A 21,605-nucleotide genomic window follows, 5' to 3' on the forward strand; every position below is an offset into this window, starting at 1 on the left:
CCAACAGCTCCTTCTTCATCTCCTTTTTAAGTTCTTCCACGCAACGCCGCAGGAACTCGTGTTGTTCAGGGCCCCATATTAAACTGCCTCCTTCCGACGCCATCTTGGTTTTTGCTTGCCTTCCTGGCCGCTGCTCTAGAGGATCCACCGCAATCCGGCCACTTTCCTCTCCTTTTTCCATCCGTGTCCAGTGGGGATTCCCTTCTGGTTTACCGCACAGTGTTTTTAGCCGTTAAAATTGCCGTTGGGGCTCCTATTAAGAGCCCAAAAGTCCGTTCCACCGGGAGCTGCCGAAACGTGCGACTTAGCTGGTCATCACCGCACCGGGAAGTCCCTAACCAGCACATCTTTGGACTGTGGGAGGAAACCGGAGCACCCGGAGGAAACCCACGCACACACAGGGAGGATGTGCAGCCTCCGCACAGACAGAGACTCAAGATGGAATCGAACATGGGAACCTGGAGCTGTGAAGCAATTGTGCTATCCATAATGCTACCGTGCTGCCCTTGTCAAATTCAATTCATTGTCAAATACAATTCGTAATCAAATTCAATTCATTTTCAAATACAATTCTTGTCAAATACAATTCATTATCAAATTGAATTCATTATCAAATCCAATGCATTGTCAAATCGAATTACTTATTAAATACAATTCATTATCAAATTCACTTCATTATGAAATTCATTTCATTTTCAAATACAATTCATTATCAAATACAATTCATTTTCAAATTCAACGTATTATCAAATTCAATTCATTATCAAATTCAATTCGATATCAAATTCAGTTTATCAAATACATTCCTTTTCAAATGCAATTGATTTTCAAATACAATTCATTGTCAAATCCAATTACTTATTAAATACAATTCATTATCAAATTAAATTCATTATCAAATTCAATTCATTTTCACCAACAATTGATTTTCAAATTCAATACATTATCAAATTCAATTCATGATAAAATTCAATTCATTTTCAAATACAATTCATTGTCAAATACAATTCATTATCTAATACAACTCATTGTCAAATTCAATTCATAATCAAATACAATTCGTTTTCAATACAATTCATTTTCAAATTCAATTCATTATCAAATACAATTCATTATCAAATACAATTCATTTTCAACTACAATCCATTTTCAAATTCAACGTATTATCAAATTCAATTCATTATCAAATTCAATTCGATATCAAATTCAGTTTATTACAAAATTCAATGCATTATCAAATACATTCCTTTTCTAATACAATTGATTTTCAAATACAATTCATTGTCAAATCCAATTACTTATTCAATACAATTCATTATCAAATTAAATTCATTATCAAATTCAATTCATTTTCACATACAATTGATTTTCAAATTCAATTCATTATCAAATTCAATTCATGATAAAATTCAATTCATTTTCAAATTCAATTCATTGTCAAATACAATTCATTATCTAATACAACTCATTGTAAAATTCAACTCATTATCAAATACAATTCGTTTTCAATACAATTCATTTTCAAATTCAATTCATTATCAAATACAATTCATTGTCAAATTCTATTCATTATCAAATACAATTCATTTTCAAATTCATTTAATTATCAAATACAATTCATTATCAAGTACAATTCATTTTCAAATTCAACGTATTATCAAATTCAATTCATAAACAAATACAATTTGTTTTCAATACAATTCATTTTCAAATTCAATTCATTATCAAAGAAAATTCATTATCAAATACAATTCATTTTCAACTACAATCCATGTTCAAATTCAATTATCAAACTCAATACATTATTAAATTAAATTCATTAACAAATTCAAATCATTGTCAAATCCAATCCAGTATCAAATACAATTCATTATCAAATTCAATTCTTTATCAAATTCAATTCATTTTCAAATACAATTCATTGTCAAATACAATTCATTATCAAATTCAATTCATTATCAAATACAATTGATTTTCAAATACAATTCATTTTCAAATACAATTTATTATCAAGTTCAATTCATTACCAAATACAATTCATTATCTAATACAACTCATTGTCAAATTCAACTCATTATCAAATACAATTCGTTTTCAATACAATTCATTTTCAAATTCAATTCATTATCAAAGAAAATTCATTATCAAATGCAATTCATTTTCAACTACAATCCATTTTCAAATTCTATTATCAAACTCAATACATTATTAATTTCAATTCATTAACAAATTCAAATCATTGTCAAATGCAATTGATTTTCAAATACAATTCATTTTCAAATACAATTTATTATTAAATTCAATTCATTACCAAATACAATTCATTTTCAAATACAATTCTTGTCAAATCCAATTCGTCATCAAATTCAATTGCTTATCAAATACAATTCATTATCAAATTCAATTCATTATAAAATCCAATGCTTTGTCAAATCGAATTACTTATTAAATACAGTTCATTATCAAATTCAATTCATTATGAAATTCATTTCATTTTCAAATACAATTCATTTTCAAATTCATTTAATTATCAAATACAATTCATTATCAAATACAATTCATTTTCAAATTCAACGTATTATCAAATTCAATTCATCAACAAATACAATTCGTTTTCAATACAATTCATTTTCAAATTCAATTCATTATCAAAGAAAATTCATTATCAAATACAATTCATTTTCAACTACAATCCATGTTCAAATTCAATTATCAAACTCAATATATTATTAAATTAAATTCATTAACAAATTCAAATCATTGTCAAATCCAATCCATTATCAAATACAATTCATTATCAAATTCAATTCTTTATCAAATTCAATTCATTTTCAAATACAATTCATTGTCAAATACAATTCATTATCTAATACAACTCATTGTTAAATTCAATTCATAATCAAATACAATTCGTTTTCAATACAATTCATTTTCAAATTCAATTCATTATCAAATACAATTCATTATCAAATACAATTCATTTTCAACTACAATCCATGTTCAAATTCAATTATCAAACTCAATACATTATTAAATTAAATGCATTAACAAATTCAAATCATTGTCAAATCCAATCCATTATCAAATACAATTCATTATCAAATTCAATTCTTTATCAAATTCAATTCATTTTCAAATACAATTCATTGTCAAATACAATTCATTGTCAAACACAACTCATGCGCAATTTCCATTCATTATCAAAGACAATTGATTTTGAAAATCAATTCATTATCAAATACAATTGATTATCAAAAAAAAATACTTTTCAAATACAATTCATTATCAAATACAATTCATTATCAAATACAATTCATTTTCAAATTCAATTCAGTATCAAATACAATTCATTATCAAATTCAATTCATTATCAAATTCAATTCATTATCAAATTCAATACATGATCAAATACAATTCATTTTCAAATACAATTCATTATCAAATTAAATTCTTTATCAAATTCAATTCATTTTCAAAAACAATTCATTTCCAAATTCAATTCATTATCAAATTCAATTCATTATCAAATTCAATACATGATCAAATACAATTCATTTTCAAATACAATTCATTATCAAATTAAATTCTTTATCAAATTCAATTCATTTTCAAAAACAATTCATTTCCAAATTCAATTCATTATCAAATACAAATCATTTTCAAATTCAATTCATTATCAAAAACAATTCATTATCAAACTCAACTCCTTATCAAATACAATTAATTATCAAATTTAACCCCTTATCAAATACAATTCATTATCAAATTGAAATCATTATCAAATTCAATTCGTTATCAAATACAATTGATTATCAAATTCAATTACTTATCAAATTCAATTCATTATCAAATACAATTCATTATCAAATACAATTCATTGTCAAATACAATTCATTATCAAATTCAATGCATTGTCAAATTCAATTCATTTTCAAATACAATTCATTCTGAAATTCAATTCTCATCAAATACAACTCGTTACCAAATACAGTTGCTTAAAAAATGCAATTCATTTTCAAATACAATTCATTGTCAAATACAATTCATTATCAAATACTTTTCATTTTCATATACACATCATTTTCAAATTCAATTCATTGTCAAATACATTTCATTATCAAATACAACTCATTAACAAATTCAATTCATTACGAAATACAATTTAATTTCATGCACACATCATTTTCAAAGACAATTCATTTTCAAATACAATTCATTTTCAAATTCAATTGCTTATCAAATACAATTCATTATCAAATTCAATTCATTATAAAATCCAATGCTTTGTCAAATCGAATTACTTATTAAATACAGTTCATTATCAAATTCAATTCATTATGAAATTCATTTCATTTTCAAATACAATTCATTTTCAAATTCATTTAATTATCAAATACAATTCATTATCAAATACAATTCATTTTCAAATTCAACGTATTATCAAATTCAATTCATCAACAAATACAATTCGTTTTCAATACAATTCATTTTCAAATTCAATTCATTATCAAAGAAAATTCATTATCAAATACAATTCATTTTCAACTACAATCCATGTTCAAATTCAATTATCAAACTCAATATATTATTAAATTAAATTCATTAACAAATTCAAATCATTGTCAAATCCAATCCATTATCAAATACAATTCATTATCAAATTCAATTCTTTATCAAATTCAATTCATTTTCAAATACAATTCATTGTCAAATACAATTCATTATCTAATACAACTCATTGTTAAATTCAATTCATAATCAAATACAATTCGTTTTCAATACAATTCATTTTCAAATTCAATTCATTATCAAATACAATTCATTATCAAATACAATTCATTTTCAACTACAATCCATGTTCAAATTCAATTATCAAACTCAATACATTATTAAATTAAATGCATTAACAAATTCAAATCATTGTCAAATCCAATCCATTATCAAATACAATTCATTATCAAATTCAATTCTTTATCAAATTCAATTCATTTTCAAATACAATTCATTGTCAAATACAATTCATTGTCAAACACAACTCATGCGCAATTTCCATTCATTATCAAAGACAATTGATTTTGAAAATCAATTCATTATCAAATACAATTGATTATCAAAAAAAAATACTTTTCAAATACAATTCATTATCAAATACAATTCATTATCAAATACAATTCATTTTCAAATTCAATTCAGTATCAAATACAATTCATTATCAAATTCAATTCATTATCAAATTCAATTCATTATCAAATTCAATACATGATCAAATACAATTCATTTTCAAATACAATTCATTATCAAATTAAATTCTTTATCAAATTCAATTCATTTTCAAAAACAATTCATTTCCAAATTCAATTCATTATCAAATTCAATTCATTATCAAATTCAATACATGATCAAATACAATTCATTTTCAAATACAATTCATTATCAAATTAAATTCTTTATCAAATTCAATTCATTTTCAAAAACAATTCATTTCCAAATTCAATTCATTATCAAATACAAATCATTTTCAAATTCAATTCATTATCAAAAACAATTCATTATCAAACTCAACTCCTTATCAAATACAATTAATTATCAAATTTAACCCCTTATCAAATACAATTCATTATCAAATTGAAATCATTATCAAATTCAATTCGTTATCAAATACAATTGATTATCAAATTCAATTACTTATCAAATTCAATTCATTATCAAATACAATTCATTATCAAATACAATTCATTGTCAAATACAATTCATTATCAAATTCAATGCATTGTCAAATTCAATTCATTTTCAAATACAATTCATTCTGAAATTCAATTCTCATCAAATACAACTCGTTACCAAATACAGTTGCTTAAAAAATGCAATTCATTTTCAAATACAATTCATTGTCAAATACAATTCATTATCAAATACTTTTCATTTTCATATACACATCATTTTCAAATTCAATTCATTGTCAAATACATTTCATTATCAAATACAACTCATTAACAAATTCAATTCATTACGAAATACAATTTAATTTCATGCACACATCATTTTCAAAGACAATTCATTTTCAAATACAATTCATTTTCAAATTCAATTCATTATCAAATACAATTCATTTTCAAAAACAATACATTTTCAAATACAACTCCTTATCAAATACAATTCATTGTCAAATACAATTCATTATCAAATTCCATTCATTATCAGATACAATTGATTTTCAAATACAATTCATTTTCAAATACAATTTATTATCAAGTTCAATTCATTACCAAATACAATTCATTATCTAATACAACTCATTGTCAAATTCAACTCATTATCAAATACAATTCGTTTTCAATACAATTCATTTTCAAATTCAATTCATTATCAAAGAAAATTCATTATCAAATGCAATTCATTTTCAACTACAATCCATGTTCAAATTCTATTATTAATCTCAATACATTATTAATTTCAATTCATTAACAAATTCAAATCATTGACAAATACAATTGATTTTCAAATACAATTCATTTTCAAATACAATTTATTATTAAATTCAATTCATTACCAAATACAATTCATTTTCAAATACAATTATTCTCAAATCCAATTCGTCATCAAATTCAATTGCTTATCAAATACAATTCATTATCAAATTCAATTCATTATAAAATCCATGCTTTGTCAAATCGAATTACTTATTAAATACAGTTCATTATCAAATACAATTCATTATGAAATTCATTTCATTTTCAAATACAATTCATTTTCAAATTCATTTAATTATCAAATACAATTCATTATCAAATACAATTCATTTTCAAATTCAACGTATTATCAAATTCAATTCATAAACAAATACAATTCGTTTTCAATACAATTCATTTTCAAATTCAATTCATTATCAAAGAAAATTCATTATCAAATACAATTCATTTTCAACTACAATCCATGTTCAAATTCAATTATCAAACTCAATACATTATTAAATTAAATTCATTAACAAATTCAAATCATTGTCAAATCCAATCCATTATCAAATACAATTCATTATCAAATTCAATTCTTTATCAAATTCAATTCATTTTCAAATACAATTCATTGTCAAATACACTTCATTATCAAATACAATTCATTATCAAATTCAGTTCATTATCAAAGACAATTCATTTTCAAATTCAATTCATTGTCAAATACAATTCATTGTCAAACACAACTCATGCGCAATTTCCATTCATTATCAAAGACAATTCATTTTCAAAATCAATTCATTATCAAATACAATTGATTATAAAAAAAATACTTTTCAAATACAATTCATTATCAAATACAATTCATTATCAAATACAATTGATTTCCAAATTCAATTCATTATCAAATACAAATCATTTTCAAATTCAATTCATTATCAAAAATAATTCATTATCAAACTCAACTCCTTATCAAATACAATTAATTATCAAATTCAACTTCTTATCAAATACAATTCATTATCAAATTGAAATCATTATCAAATTCAATTCGTTATCAAATACAATTGATTATCAAATTCAATTACTTATCAAATTCAATTCATTATCAAATACAATTCATTATCAAATAGAATTCATTGTCAAATACAATTCATTATCAAATTCAATTCATTGTCAAATTCAATTCATTTTCAAATACAATTCATTCTGAAATTCAATTCTCGTCAAATACAACTCGTTACCAAATACAGTTGCTTATCAAATGCAATTCATTATCAAATACAATTCATTGTCAAATACAATTCATTATCAAATACTTTTCATTTTCATATACACATCATTTTCAAATTCAATTCATTGTCAAATACATTTCATTATCAAATACAACTCATTAACAAATTCAATTCATTACGAAATACAATTTAATTTCATACACACATAATTTTCAAAGACAATTCATTTTCAAATACAATTCATTTTCAGATTCAATTCATTATCAAATACAATTCATTTTCAAAAACAATACATTTTCAAATACAACTCCTTATCAAATAGAATTCATTATCAAATTCAAATCATTATCAAATTCAATGCATTATCAACTACAATTCATTATCAAATAGAATTCATTATCAAATTCAATTCATTATCAAATTAAATTTATTATCAAATACAGTTCATTATTAAATACAATTCATTATCATGTGCAATTCATTATCAAAATCAATTCATTGTCAAATCCAATCCATTATCAAATACAATTCATTATCAAATTCAATTCTTTATCAAATTCAATTCATTTTCAAATACAATTCATTGTCAAATACAATTCATTATCTAATACAACTCATTGTCAAATTCAATTCATAATCAAATACAATTCGTTTTCACTACAATTCATTTTCAAATTCAATTCATTATCAAATACAGTTCATTATTAAATACAATTCATTATCATGTGCAATTCATTATCAAAATCAATTCATTATCAAATTCAATTCATTATCAAATACAATTTATTATCAAATACAATTCATTATCAAATACAATTCATATTCAAATTCAATTCATTATCAAATACAATACAATGTCAAATTCAATTCATTATCAAATACAATTCATTTTCAAATACAATTCTTTTTCAAATACAATTTAGTGGCAAATTCAATTCATTAGCAAATTAAATTCGTTATCAAATTCAATTCTTTTGCAAATTCAATTCATATTCAAATACAGTTCATTTTCAAATTCAATTCATTATCAAATACAATTCTTTTTCAAATACAATTTAGTGGCAAATTCAATTCATTAGCAAATTAAATTCGTTATCAAATTCAATTATTTTGCAAATTCAATTCATATTCAAATACAATTCATTTTCAAATTCAATTCATTATCAAATACAATTAATTTACCAACTACAATTCATTATCAAATTCAATTCATTATCATAGACAATTCATTTATAAATTCAATTCATTGTCAAATACAATTCATTGTCAAATACAACTCATGCGCAATTTCAATTCATTATCAAAGACAATTGATTTTCAAATTGAATTCATTTTCAAATTCAATTCATTATCAAATACAATTCATTATCAAATTCAATTCATTATCAAATTCAATTCATTATCAAATTCAATTCATGATCAATACAATTCATTTTCAAATATAATTCATTTTCAAATTCAATTCTTTATCAAATTCAATTCATTTTCAAAAACAATTCATTTTCAAAAACAATTCATTGTCAAATTCAATTCATTATCAAATACAATTCATTTTCGTATACACATCATTTTCAAATTCAGTTCATTTTCAAAGACAATTCATTTTCAAATTCAATTCATTTTCAAATACAACTCATGAGCAATTTCAATTCATTATAAAAGACAATTGATTTTCAAATACAATTCATTATCAAATCCAATCCATTATCAAATTCAATTCATTATCTTTTTTTTTTTTGGTAGCCCTTGGCTGGTCTCGGATGGTCTCGACCAGCATGGCCCTGGCATGGTGGACCTCACAGATGCCCCCTTGCCCACCGCATTTGGTTCACACGATTGAATCACTGCCCACGTGATTCCGGGCTGCGGGGACCGGAAAATCATGGAAGTCTGGAGCATAGGGCACTGGGGTCGCTAAATAGATATAAATGGATCATTAGGATCCATTTGCATTTATTTACATCTCCCCGTCGGCATGTATTGTGAACCTCGTTCACGCCGCCTGCGGGGGTTGAGAACATCGTGTTCAGGTGCCAATCCCGATTTTCCCACGATGTCCCATTCTCCGTCCCATTGGGGAAACCGTGCCCTTTGTCTCTCTCTAATGCAGTGGGAGTAGCGAATGCAATAGACCAGATTGAAGGAGGTGCATAGTGAAGCACTGTCTCATCTGAAAAGAGTATTTAGGCCTTGGATGGTGAGCAGGGAGGAAGTAAAGGGAACAGGTGTTGCGCCTTCTGTGATTGCATGGGGTGGTGCCATGGGAAAAGGGCAAGGTTGATGAAGGAGTGGACCAGGGTGTTCTGGAGATAATGGTCCCTGCAGAATGCTGGCGGGAGAGTGAAGGGTAGATGGGTTTGGTGGTGTCATCATGCTGGGGTTGGCGAGGCTGATACTTTGAATGCGGAGGCTGGTGGCGTGAAAAGTGAGGGCAAGGGGACCCTATCGTGGTTCTGGGAGGGAGGGGATGGGACGGGATGGTGCAGATAGCTCGGGGGATTGTGGGACTGGAGAAAATTTCAGTGTAGGAATTTCATATGTATATTGTATTATATGTATTTGGTGCAGTGGAGGTTAAAGGCCTGTGTGTATGACTGCTGCAGTCATGTTTTTTTAAAAATCCTGGTTTACAAGACCAGCAGGAACTTTGGCTACATAGATACAATTAAACCATCATAAAAATTCCAACCATGTATACTGTTGACTTGAAGTTGGGCTAATGGAATTTTGTTAATATAAAGAAGGTTCTGTGGGGTGTAGATGCATTGCGTTTAGCTTTAGTGAGATGATGTAGTTAATGGGAGGAGCCAGGGGCTGATGCAGTCAGATGTTGAGTTCAGTTTTTGATCTATCAGTGAACCATCTAGCATTTTCTCTCAAAGCAGTTTAGTTAGTAAGATTTTGCCTGCGGACAGAGCAGCAGTTTTTGAATAGGCTGGCAGGTTAAATATCAGTTCGACTCAGGCAAGAATCTGCATGCTGGTTCCTGAAGGATCTCTCGCTCAAAGCTGTTTATCCAAGACATCTCTTCACATCGCGTATTCCTGGGTCTGCTAACTGCATTTAAAAATGGGTTTTAACCTGAGATGGGTATTGGTTGAGTGGAGATAAAAGATAGCAGTGAGGAATTAGTGTCTCATTTCATTGTTAAGCATTGTTTAACTAGTCATCATAAGCTATTTTCTTTCTGCTGTTAAAGTTAGTTTTAAGACTGTGTTAAAAATCAAGTTTGTTTTAAAAACCATATCCCTCGCTATTTGTGCTAGGAGCGAAGTATCGGTTTCCTGACAGTCTTACAAACTAAATAAAATATTGGGGTTTCTATCCAGTAGCCTAGCAACTGTTGGGGTCTGGGTCAGAATCATAATAAGAGATAGGGAGGAATGAGGCTATGGAGGGAGTGGAAAACCAGGATGAGAATTTTCAAAAACAAGGCCTTGCTCAAGCTGGATTAGGGTTAGGGTTAGGGTTAGGGTTAGGGTTAGGGTTAACGCACACAGTGGTGATGGGTGAATGGGATTTGGTGACATTTAAGACACGGTGTCAGGAAGGTTTAGGGTTAGGGTTAGGGTTAGGGTTAGGTTACCTCGAGGTAACAGGGGGTAGAATGTGGAATGCTGTGCAGGAGAGCATTAGAATAAGCAAGTCTAGATAGACCAAAGTCTTGAGGCGATGAGAGATTCTGCAGTAGAGTCAGACAGTAATGATGGTGGAAAGAATGACAAAGCGGGTATGTGGTCAGAAGCTCATCTGCATATCAGATATAACTCCGAGGTTAGGGACAATCTGTTTAGCGAGCAAGAGGAATGACATGGGTGGTGAGGGATGCTTGAGGAGGATTGAAGATGATGGGTAGGATTTGCAGGCCCTTCCCGGTGGTGGGATTCTCCGGTCCTCCCGAAAACAAAGCCCCTGCAGCACAGCTGACAGGCAGTGCAAATGGCCACTGACTTTGACAGGGCTGGAAGATCCCAGCCTCTCCTTCTTCATCCCCTCCGTAACCCTCCTCCCTCTCTTATCCTCCCCTTCTCCCTTCTTCCCCTTCCCCTTCTTCACCCCTCCCCTTCTTCCCTTCTCCCACCCCGTCCCTCTCTCCTTCTTCCCCTCACTCCCGCTCCCCTTCTTCACCAATTCAATTCATTATCAAATTCAATTCATTATCAAATTCAATTCATTATCAAATACAATTCATTTTCAAATACAATTCATTTTCAAATTCAACGTATTATCAAATTCAATTCATTTTCAAATTCAATTCGATATCAAATTCAGTTCATTATCAAATTCATTTCATTATCAAATTCAATAAATTATCAAATACAATTCGTTTTCAAATACAATTGATTTTCAAATTCAATTCATTGTCAAATCCAATTACTTATTAAATACAATTAATTATCAAATTAAATTCATTATTATATTCAATTCATTTTCAAATACAATTGATTTTCAAATTCAATTCATTATCAAATTCAATTCATTATAAAATCCAATCATTTTCAAATACAATTCATTATCAAAGTTAATTCATTTTCAAATTCAATTCATTGTCAAATACAATTCATTATCGAATACAAGTCATTGTCAGATTCAACTCATTATCAAATACAATTAGTTTTCAATACAATTCATTTTCAAATTCAATTCATTATCAAAGAAAATTCATTATCAAATACAATTCATTTTCAACTACAATCCATGTTCAAATTCAATTCATTATCAAACCCAATTCATTATCAAATTCAATTCATTGTCAAATCCAATCCATTATCAAATTCAATTCATTGTCAAACACAATTCATTATCAAATTCAATTCATTATGAAATTCAATTCATTATCAAATACAATTTATTATCAAATACAATTCATTATCAAATACAATTCATTTTCAAATTCAATTCATTATCATAGAATTTACAGTGCAGAAGGAGGCCATTCGGCCTATCGAGTCTGCACCGGCTGCTGGAAAGAGCACCCGAGCCAAGGTCAACATCTCCACCCTATCCCCATAACCCAGTAACCCCACCCAACACTAAGGGCAATTTTGGACGCCAAGGGCAATTTATCACGGCCAATCCACCCTAACCAGCACATCTTTTTATTTAAAAACTATATATTTTATTCAAAATTTAGTGGCCAAACATAACAGTACATAGTTTTTCTTTTGAACAACAACAAAGCAATATAAATACCCGTGGCCAGTTTTAAACAAATAAATAAATAATATATAAACAAAAACAAAAACAAAACTGAGTGGCAACTGCCTTGTCAAAAATAGTTACTCTCCAAAGATACAATCCAACAGTCCAATTTACATTACCTATAACAAGTGTCTATACATATACAATGACATCCCTGAGAGTCCGTCCGGTTCCTCCCCCCTCCCCCCCCCTCCCCCCCCGGGTTGCTGCTGTTGTCTTTCCTTCTTTTTCATTCCCTCTATCGTTCTGTGAGGCAGTCGACGAACGGTTGCCACCGCCTGGTGAACCCTTGAGCCGACCCCCTTAGTACGAACTTAATCCATTCTAGTTTTATAAACCCTGCCATGTCATTTATCCAGGTCTCCACCCCCGGGGGTTTGGCTTCCTTCCACATTAACAATATCCTGCGCCGGGCTACTAGGGACGCAAAGGCCAAAACATCGGCCTCTTTCGCCTCCTGCACTCCCGGCTCTTCTGCAACCCCAAATATAGCCAACCCCCAGCCCGGCTCGACCCGGACCCCCACCACCTTCGAAAGCACCTTTGTCACCCCCACCCAAAACCCCTGTAGTGCCGGGCATGACCAGAACATGTGGGTGTGATTCGCTGGGCTTCTCGAGCATCTCCCACACCTATCCTCTACCCCAAAAAATTTACTGAGCCGTGCTCCAGTCATATGCGCCCTGTGTAACACCTTAAATTGAATCAGGCTTAGCCTGGCACACGAGGACGATGAGTTTACCCTACTTAGGGCATCAGCCCACAGCCCCTCCTCAATCTCCTCCCCCAGCTCTTCTTCCCATTTCCCTTTCAGCTCATCTACCATGATCTCCCCCTCGTCCCTCATTTCCCTGTATATGTCCGACACCTTACCATCCCCCACCCATGTCTCTGAGATCACTCTGTCCTGCACCTCCTGCGTCGGGAGCTGCGGGAATTCCCTCACCTGTTGCCTCGCGAAAGCCCTCAGTTGCATATTCCGAAATGCATTCCCTTGGGGCAACCCATATTTTTCCGTCAGTGCTCCCAGACTTGCAAACGTCCCATCTACAAACAGATCTCTCAATTGTACTACCCCAGCTCTCTGCCATGCTCCAAATCCTCCATCCATTCCCCCCGGGGCAAACCTATGGTTATTTCTTATCGGGGACCGCACCGAGGCTCCCGTCCTTCCCCCATGCCGTCTCCACTGCCCCCAAATTTTCAATGTAGCCACCACCACCGGGCTTGTGGTGTATTTCTTCGGTGAGATCGGCAACGGGGCCGTCACCATAGCTTGTAGGCTAGTCCCCCTGCAGGACGCCCTCTCCAATCTCTTCCACGCCGCTCCCTCCCCTTCTCCCATCCACTTACACACCATTGAAACATTGGCGGCCCAGTAATAGTCGTTTAGGCTCGGTAGTGCCAACTCCCCCCTGTCCCTACTACGCTGCAAAAATCCCCTCCTCACTCTCGGGGTCTTCCCGGCCCACACAAAACTCATAATACTCTTCTCGATTCTCTTGAAAAAAGCCTTCGTGACCACCACCGGGAGGCACTGAAACACAAAAAGGAATCTCGGGAGGACTACCATTTTGACCGCCTGCACCCTACCTGCCAGTGACAGGGACGCCATGTCCCATCTCTTAAAGTCCTCCTCCATCTGTTCCACCAACCGCGTTAAATTAAGCCTGTAATGTACCCCAATTCTTGGCTATCTGGATCCCCAAGTACCGGAAGTCCCTTGTTACCTTCCTCAACGGTAAGTCCTCTATTTCTCTGCTCTGCTCCCCTGGATGCACCACGAACAACTCACTTTTCCCCATGTTCAATTTATACCCTGAAAAATCCCCAAACTCCCCAAGTATCCGCATTATCTCTGGCATCCCCTCCGCCGGGTCCGCCACATACAACAACAAATCATCCGCATACAGAGATACCCGGTGTTCTTCTCCTCCCCTGAGTACTCCCCTCCACTTCCTGGAACTCCTCAATGCTCTGGCCAGGGGCTCAATCGCCAATGTAAACAATAACGGGGACAGAGGACATCCCTGCCTCGTCCCTCTATGGAGCCGAAAATAGTCAGACCCCCGTCCATTCGTGACCACGCTCACCATCAGGGCCCTATACAGCAACTGTACCCACCTGATATACCCGTCCCCAAAGCCAAATCTCCTCAGCACCTCCCACAAATAATCCCACTCCACTCTATCAAATGCTTTCTCGGCATCCATCGCCACCACTATCTCCGCTTCCCCCTCTGGTGGGGGCATCATCATTACCCCTAGCAGCCTCCGTATATTCGTATTCAGCTGTCTCCCCTTCACAAACCCAGTTTGGTCCTCATGGACCACCCCCGGGACACAATCCTCTATCCTCGTTGCCATTACCTTGGCCAGAATCTTAGCGTCTACATTCAGGAGGGAAATAGGCCTATAGGACCTGCATTGCAGCGGGTCCTTTTCCTTCTTTAGGAGGAGCGATATTGTTGCCTCTGACATAGTCGGGGGCAGCTGCCCCCTTTCCCTCGCCTCATTAAAGGTTCTCATCAGTAGCGGGGCCAGCAAGTCCATATATTACCTATAGAATTCAACTGGGAATCCGTCTGGTCCCGGGGCCTTCCCCGCCTGCATGCTCCCAATCCCTTTCACTACTTCCTCCGTTTCAATCTGTGCTCCCAGTCTCGTCCTCTCCTGCTCCTCCACCTTAGGGAATTCCAGCTGATCCAGAAAGCACATCATTCTCTCCTTCCCATCCGGAGGCTGAGCTTCATATAATCTTTCATAAAATGCCTTGAACACTCCATTCACTCTCTCCGCTCCCTGCTCCATCTCCCCCTCCTCATCTCTCACTCCCCCTATCTCCCTCGCTGCTCCCCTTTTCCTCAATTGGTGGGCCAGCAACCTGCTCGCCTTAACATAGAACATAGAACATAGAACAATACAGCGCAGTACAGGCCCTTCGGCCCACGATGTTGCACCGAAACAAAAGCCATCTAACCTACACTATGCCATTATCATCCATATGTTTATCTAATAAACTTTTAAATGCCCTCAATGTCGGCGAGTTCACTACTGTAGCAGGTAGGGCATTCCACGGCCTCACTACTCTTTGCGTAAAGAACCTACCTCTGACCTCTGTCCTATATCTATTACCCCTCAGTTTAAAGCTATGTCCCCTCGTGCCAGCCATATCCATCCGCGGGAGAAGGCTCTCACTGTCCACCCTATCCAACCCCCTGATCATTTTGTATGCCTCTATTAAGTCTCCTCTTAACCTTCTTCTCTCCAACGAAAACAACCTCAAGTCCATCAGCCTTTCCTCATAAGATTTTCCCTCCATACCAGGCAACATCCTGGTAAATCTCCTCTGCACCCGCTCCAAAGCCTCCACGTCCTTCCTATAATGCGGTGACCAGAACTGTACGCAATACTCCAAATGCGGCCGGACCAGAGTTCTGTACAGCTGCAACATGACCTCCCGACTCCGGAACTCAATCCCTCTACCAATAAAGGCCAACACTCCATAGGCCTTCTTCACAACCCTATCAACCTGGGTGGCAACTTTCAGGGATCTATGTACATGGACACCTAGATCCCTCTGCTCATCCACACTTTCAAGAACTTTACCATTAGCCAAATATTCCGCATTCCTGTTATTCCTTCCAAAGTGAATCACCTCACACTTCTCTACATTAAACTCCATTTGCCACCTCTCAGCCCAGCTCTGCAGCTTATCTATATCCCTCTGTAACCTGCTACAACCTTCCACACTATCGACAACACCACCGACTTTAGTATCATCTGCAAATTTACTCACCCACCCTTCTGCGCCTTCCTCTAGGTCATTGATAAAAATGACAAACAGCAACGGCCCCAGAACAGATCCTTGTGGTACTCCACTTGTGACTGTACTCCATTCTGAACATTTCCCATCAACCACCACCCTCTGTCTTCTTTCAGCTAGCCAATTTCTGATCCACATCTCTAAATCACCCTCAATCCCCAGCCTCCGTATTTTTTGCAATAGCCTACCGTGGGGAACCTTATCAAACGCTTTGCTGAAATCCATATACACCACATCAACTGCTCTACCCTCGTCTACCTGTTCAGTCACCTTCTCAAAGAACTCAATAAGGTTTGTGAGGCATGACCTACCCTTCACAAAGCCATGCTGACTATCCCTGATCATATTATTCCTATCTAGATGATTATAAATCTTGTCCCTTATAATCCCCTCCAAGGCTTTACCCACTACAGACGTGAGGCTCACCGGTCTATAGTTGCCGGGGTTGTCTCTGCTCCCCTTTTTGAACAAAGGGACCACATTTGCTGTCCTCCAGTCCTCTGGCACTATTCCTGTAGCCTTCTCCCCATATTCGTACTGTACACCCTGTGCCTTCCTCCACTGTGTCTCTGCAGTGCCCGTAGTCAGCAAGTCAAATTCTACATGTAGCCTTTGCCTTTCCCTGTACAGTCCCTCCTCCGGTGCCTCCGCATATTGTCTGTCCACCCTCAGAAGTTCTTTCAACAACCGCTCCCTTTCCCTACCCTCCTGCTTTCCTTTATGTGCCCTGATAGATATCAGCTCCCCTCTAACCACTGCCTTCAGCGCCTCCCAGACCACTCCCACCTGGACCTCCCTGTTATCATTGAGTTCCAAGTACCTTTCAATACACCCCCTCACCCTTAAACACCCCCCCTCATCTGCCAATAATCCCATGTCCATTCTCCAGGGTGGGTGCTGTTCTTTTTCCTCCCCTATCTCCAGGTCCACCCAATGTGGAGCGTGGTCCGAGATAGCTATAGCCGTGTACTCCGCCCCCGTCACCTTCGGGATCAGCGCCCTTCCCAAAACAAAAAAGTCTATCCGTGAATAGACTTTGTGGACATAGGAGAAAAATGAAAACCCCTTTTCGTAAGTTTGCAGATGACACCAAGATTGGTGGCACAGTGGATAGGGAAGAAGGTTATCTAGGATTGCAACGGGATCTTGATCAATTAGGCCAGTGGGCCGACGAATGGCAGATGGAGTTTAATTTAGATAAATGTGAGGTGATGCATTTTGGCAGATCGAATCAGGCCAGGACCGACTCTGTTAATGGGAGGGAGTTGGGGAGAGTTATAGAACAAAGAGATCTAGGAGTACAGGTTCATAGCTCCTTGAAGGTGGAGTCGCAGGTGGACAGGGTGGTGAAGAAGGCATTCGGCATGCTTGGTTTCATTGGTCAGAACATTGAATACAGGAGTTGGGACGTCTTGTTGAAGTTGTACAAGACATTGGTACGGCCACACTTGGAATACTGTGTGCAGTTCTGGTCACCCTATTATAGAAAGGATATTATGATTCTATGATTCCTTACTCCAGTGTGGAGCGTGATCCGAAATGGCTATAGCCGTATACTCCGTTCCCCTCACCTTCGGGATCAACGCCCTTCCCAGCACAAAAAAGTCTATTCGCAAGTAGACTTTATGGACATAGGAGAAAAACGAGAACTCCTTACCCCTAGGTCTGCTAAATCTCCAGGGATCTACTCCCCCCATCTGCTCCATAAAATCCTTAAGCACCCTAGCTGCAGCCGGCCTCCTTCCGGTCCTGGACCTCGATCTGTCCAGCCCTGGGTCCAGCACCGGATTGAAGTCTCCCCCCGTTACCAACTTCCCCACCTCTAGGTCCGGGATTCGTCCTAACATACGCCTCATAAAGTTGGCGTCATCCCAGTTCGGGGCATATACGTTCACTAAGACCACCGCCTCCCCTTGCAATCTGCCACTCACCATCACGTATCTGCCCCCACTATCCGCCACTATGGTCTTTGCCTCAAACATTACCCGCTTCCCCACTAATATAGCCACCCCCCGGTTTTTTGAGTCTAGCCCCGAATGAAACACCTGCCCCACCCATCCTTTGCGAAGTCTAACCTGGTCTATATCAGTTTCAGATGCGTCTCCTGCAGCATAACCACATCTGCCTTAAGTTTCTTTAGGTGTGCGAGTACCCGTGCCCTCTTTATCGGCCCGTTCACATTCCACGTGATCAGCCGGGTTGGGGGGCTCTTTACCCCCCCCCCCCCCCCCTTGTCGACTAGCCATCTCCTTTTTCAATCCAGCTCCTCCCCCGGTTCCCACGTAGCCGTATCTCCCCCCAACGGCGCACCCCCGCCCCGACCCCCCCCATACCAGCTCCCCCTTCTCCCCAGCAGCAGCAACCCAGTTAACACCCCCCCCCCCCCGCCCCGCTAGATCCCTCACTAGCATAATTGCACCCCCCATGTTGCTCCCAGAAGTCAGCAAACTCTGGCCGACCTCGGCTTCCCCCCGTGACCTCGGCTCCCACTGTGCGAGGCCCCCTCCTTCCTGCTTCCCTGTTCCCGCATGATTACCATAGCGCGGGAACAAAGCCCGCGCTTCCCATTTGGCCCCGCCCCCAATGGCCGGCGCCCCCAGCTCCCCATCCTCCCTCCCCCACGACATGGGGAAGAGAGAAAAGTTACAGGGTCGCAGGATTAACAACTTGGGAAATCATCTCTTCCCCCATTTCCCCCCCCTTCACCCCACGTAATCACCCCACCACTTTGTCCCAAATATTCTTTTTCTAGCCCGCTTATTCCAGTTTCTCCTCGACAATAAATGTCCACGCCTCTTCTGCCGTCTCAAAGTAGTGGTGCTTCCCTTGGTGTGTGACCCACAGTCTGGCCGGTTGCAGCATTCCAAATTTAATCTTCCGTTTGTGCAGCACCGCCTTGGCCCGATTAAAGCTTGCCCTCCTTCTCGCCACCTCCGCACTCCAATCTTGATATACGCGGATCACCGCGTTCTCCCACCTACTGCTCCGAGTTTTCTTTGCCCATCTGAGGACCATCTCTCTGTCCTTATATCGGAGAAATCTCACCACTATGGCTCGAGCAATTTCTCCAGCCCTCGGTCTTCGCGCCATAACTCGATAAGCTCCCTCCACCTCCAACGGGCCCGTCGGGGCCTCCGATCCCATTAACGAGTGCAGCATCGTGCTCACATATGCCCCGACGTTTCCCCCTTCTGCACCTTCGGGAAGACCCAGAACCCTTAAATTCTTCCTCCTCGCATTATTCTCCAGCACCTCCAGCCTTTCCACACATCGTTTATGGTGTGCCTCGTGCATCTCTGTCTTCACCACCAGGCCCTGTATGTCGTCCTCATTCTCGGCTGCCTTTGCCTTCACGACCCGAAGCTCCTGCTCCTGGGTCTTTTGCTCCTCCTTTAGCCCTTCAATCGCCTGTAATATCGGGGCCAACAGCTCCTTCTTCATCTCCTTTTTAAGTTCTTCCACGCAACGCCGCAGGAACTCATGTTGTTCAGGGCCCCATATTAAACTGCCTCCTTCCGACGCCTTCCTGGCCGCTGCTCTAGAGGATCCACCGCAATCCGGCCACTTTCTCCTCCTTTTTCCATCCGTGTCCAGTGGGGATTCCCTTCTGGTTTACCGCACAGTGTTTTTAGCCGTTAAAATTGCCGTTGGGGCTCCTATTAAGAGCCCAAAAGTCCGTTCCACCGGGAGCTGCCGAAACGTGCGACTTAGCTGGTCATCACCGCACCCGGAAGTCCCTAACCAGCACATCTTTGGACTGTGGGAGGAAACCGGAGCACCCGGAGGAAACCCACGCACACACGGGGAGGATGTGCAGACTCCGCACAGACAGAGACTCAAGATGGAATCGAACATGGGAACCTGGAGCTGTGAAGCAATTGTGCTATCCACAATGCTACCGTGCTGCCCTTGTCAAATACTATTCATTGTCAAATACAATTCGTAATCAAATTCAATTCATTTTCAAATACAAATTACTATCAAATTCAATTTATTACCAAATACAATTCATTTTCAAATACAATTCTTGTCAAATACAATTCATTATCAAATTGAATTCATTATCAAATCCAATGCATTGTCAAATCGAATTACTTATTAAATACAATTCATTATCAAATTCAATTCATTATGAAATTCATTTCATTTTCAAATACAATTCATTTTCAAATTTATTTAATTATCAAATACAATTCATTATCAAATACAATTCATTTTCAAATTCAACGTATTATCAAATTCAATTCATTATCAAATTCAATTCGATACAAATTCAGTTTATCAAATACATTCCTTTTCAAATGCAATTGATTTTCAAATACAATTCATTGTCAAATCCAATTACTTATTAAATACAATTCATTATCAAATTAAATTCATTATCAAATTCAATTCATTTTCACATACAATTGATTTTCAAATTCAATTCATTATCAAATTCAATTCATGATAAAATTCAATTCATTTTCAAATACAATTCATTGTCAAATACAATTCATTATCTAATACAACTCATTGTCAAATTCAATTCATAATCAAATACAATTCGTTTTCAATACAATTCATTTTCAAATTCAATTCATTATCAAATACAATTCATTATCAAATACAATTCATTTTCAACTACAATCCATGTTCAAATTCAATTATCAAACTCAATACATTATTAAATTAAATTCATTAACAAATTCAAATCATTGTCAAATCCAATCCATTATCAAATACACTTCATTATCAAATTCAATTCTTTATCAAATTCAATTCATTTTCAAATACAATTCATTGTCAAATTCAATTCATTATCAAATTCAATTCATTATCAAATACAATTGATTTTCAAATACAATTCATTTTCAAATACAATTTATTATCAAATTCAATTCATTACCAA

The sequence above is a fragment of the Scyliorhinus torazame genome, chromosome 23 (assembly GCF_047496885.1).
Source record: "Scyliorhinus torazame isolate Kashiwa2021f chromosome 23, sScyTor2.1, whole genome shotgun sequence".
NCBI lineage: Eukaryota > Metazoa > Chordata > Chondrichthyes > Carcharhiniformes > Scyliorhinidae > Scyliorhinus > Scyliorhinus torazame.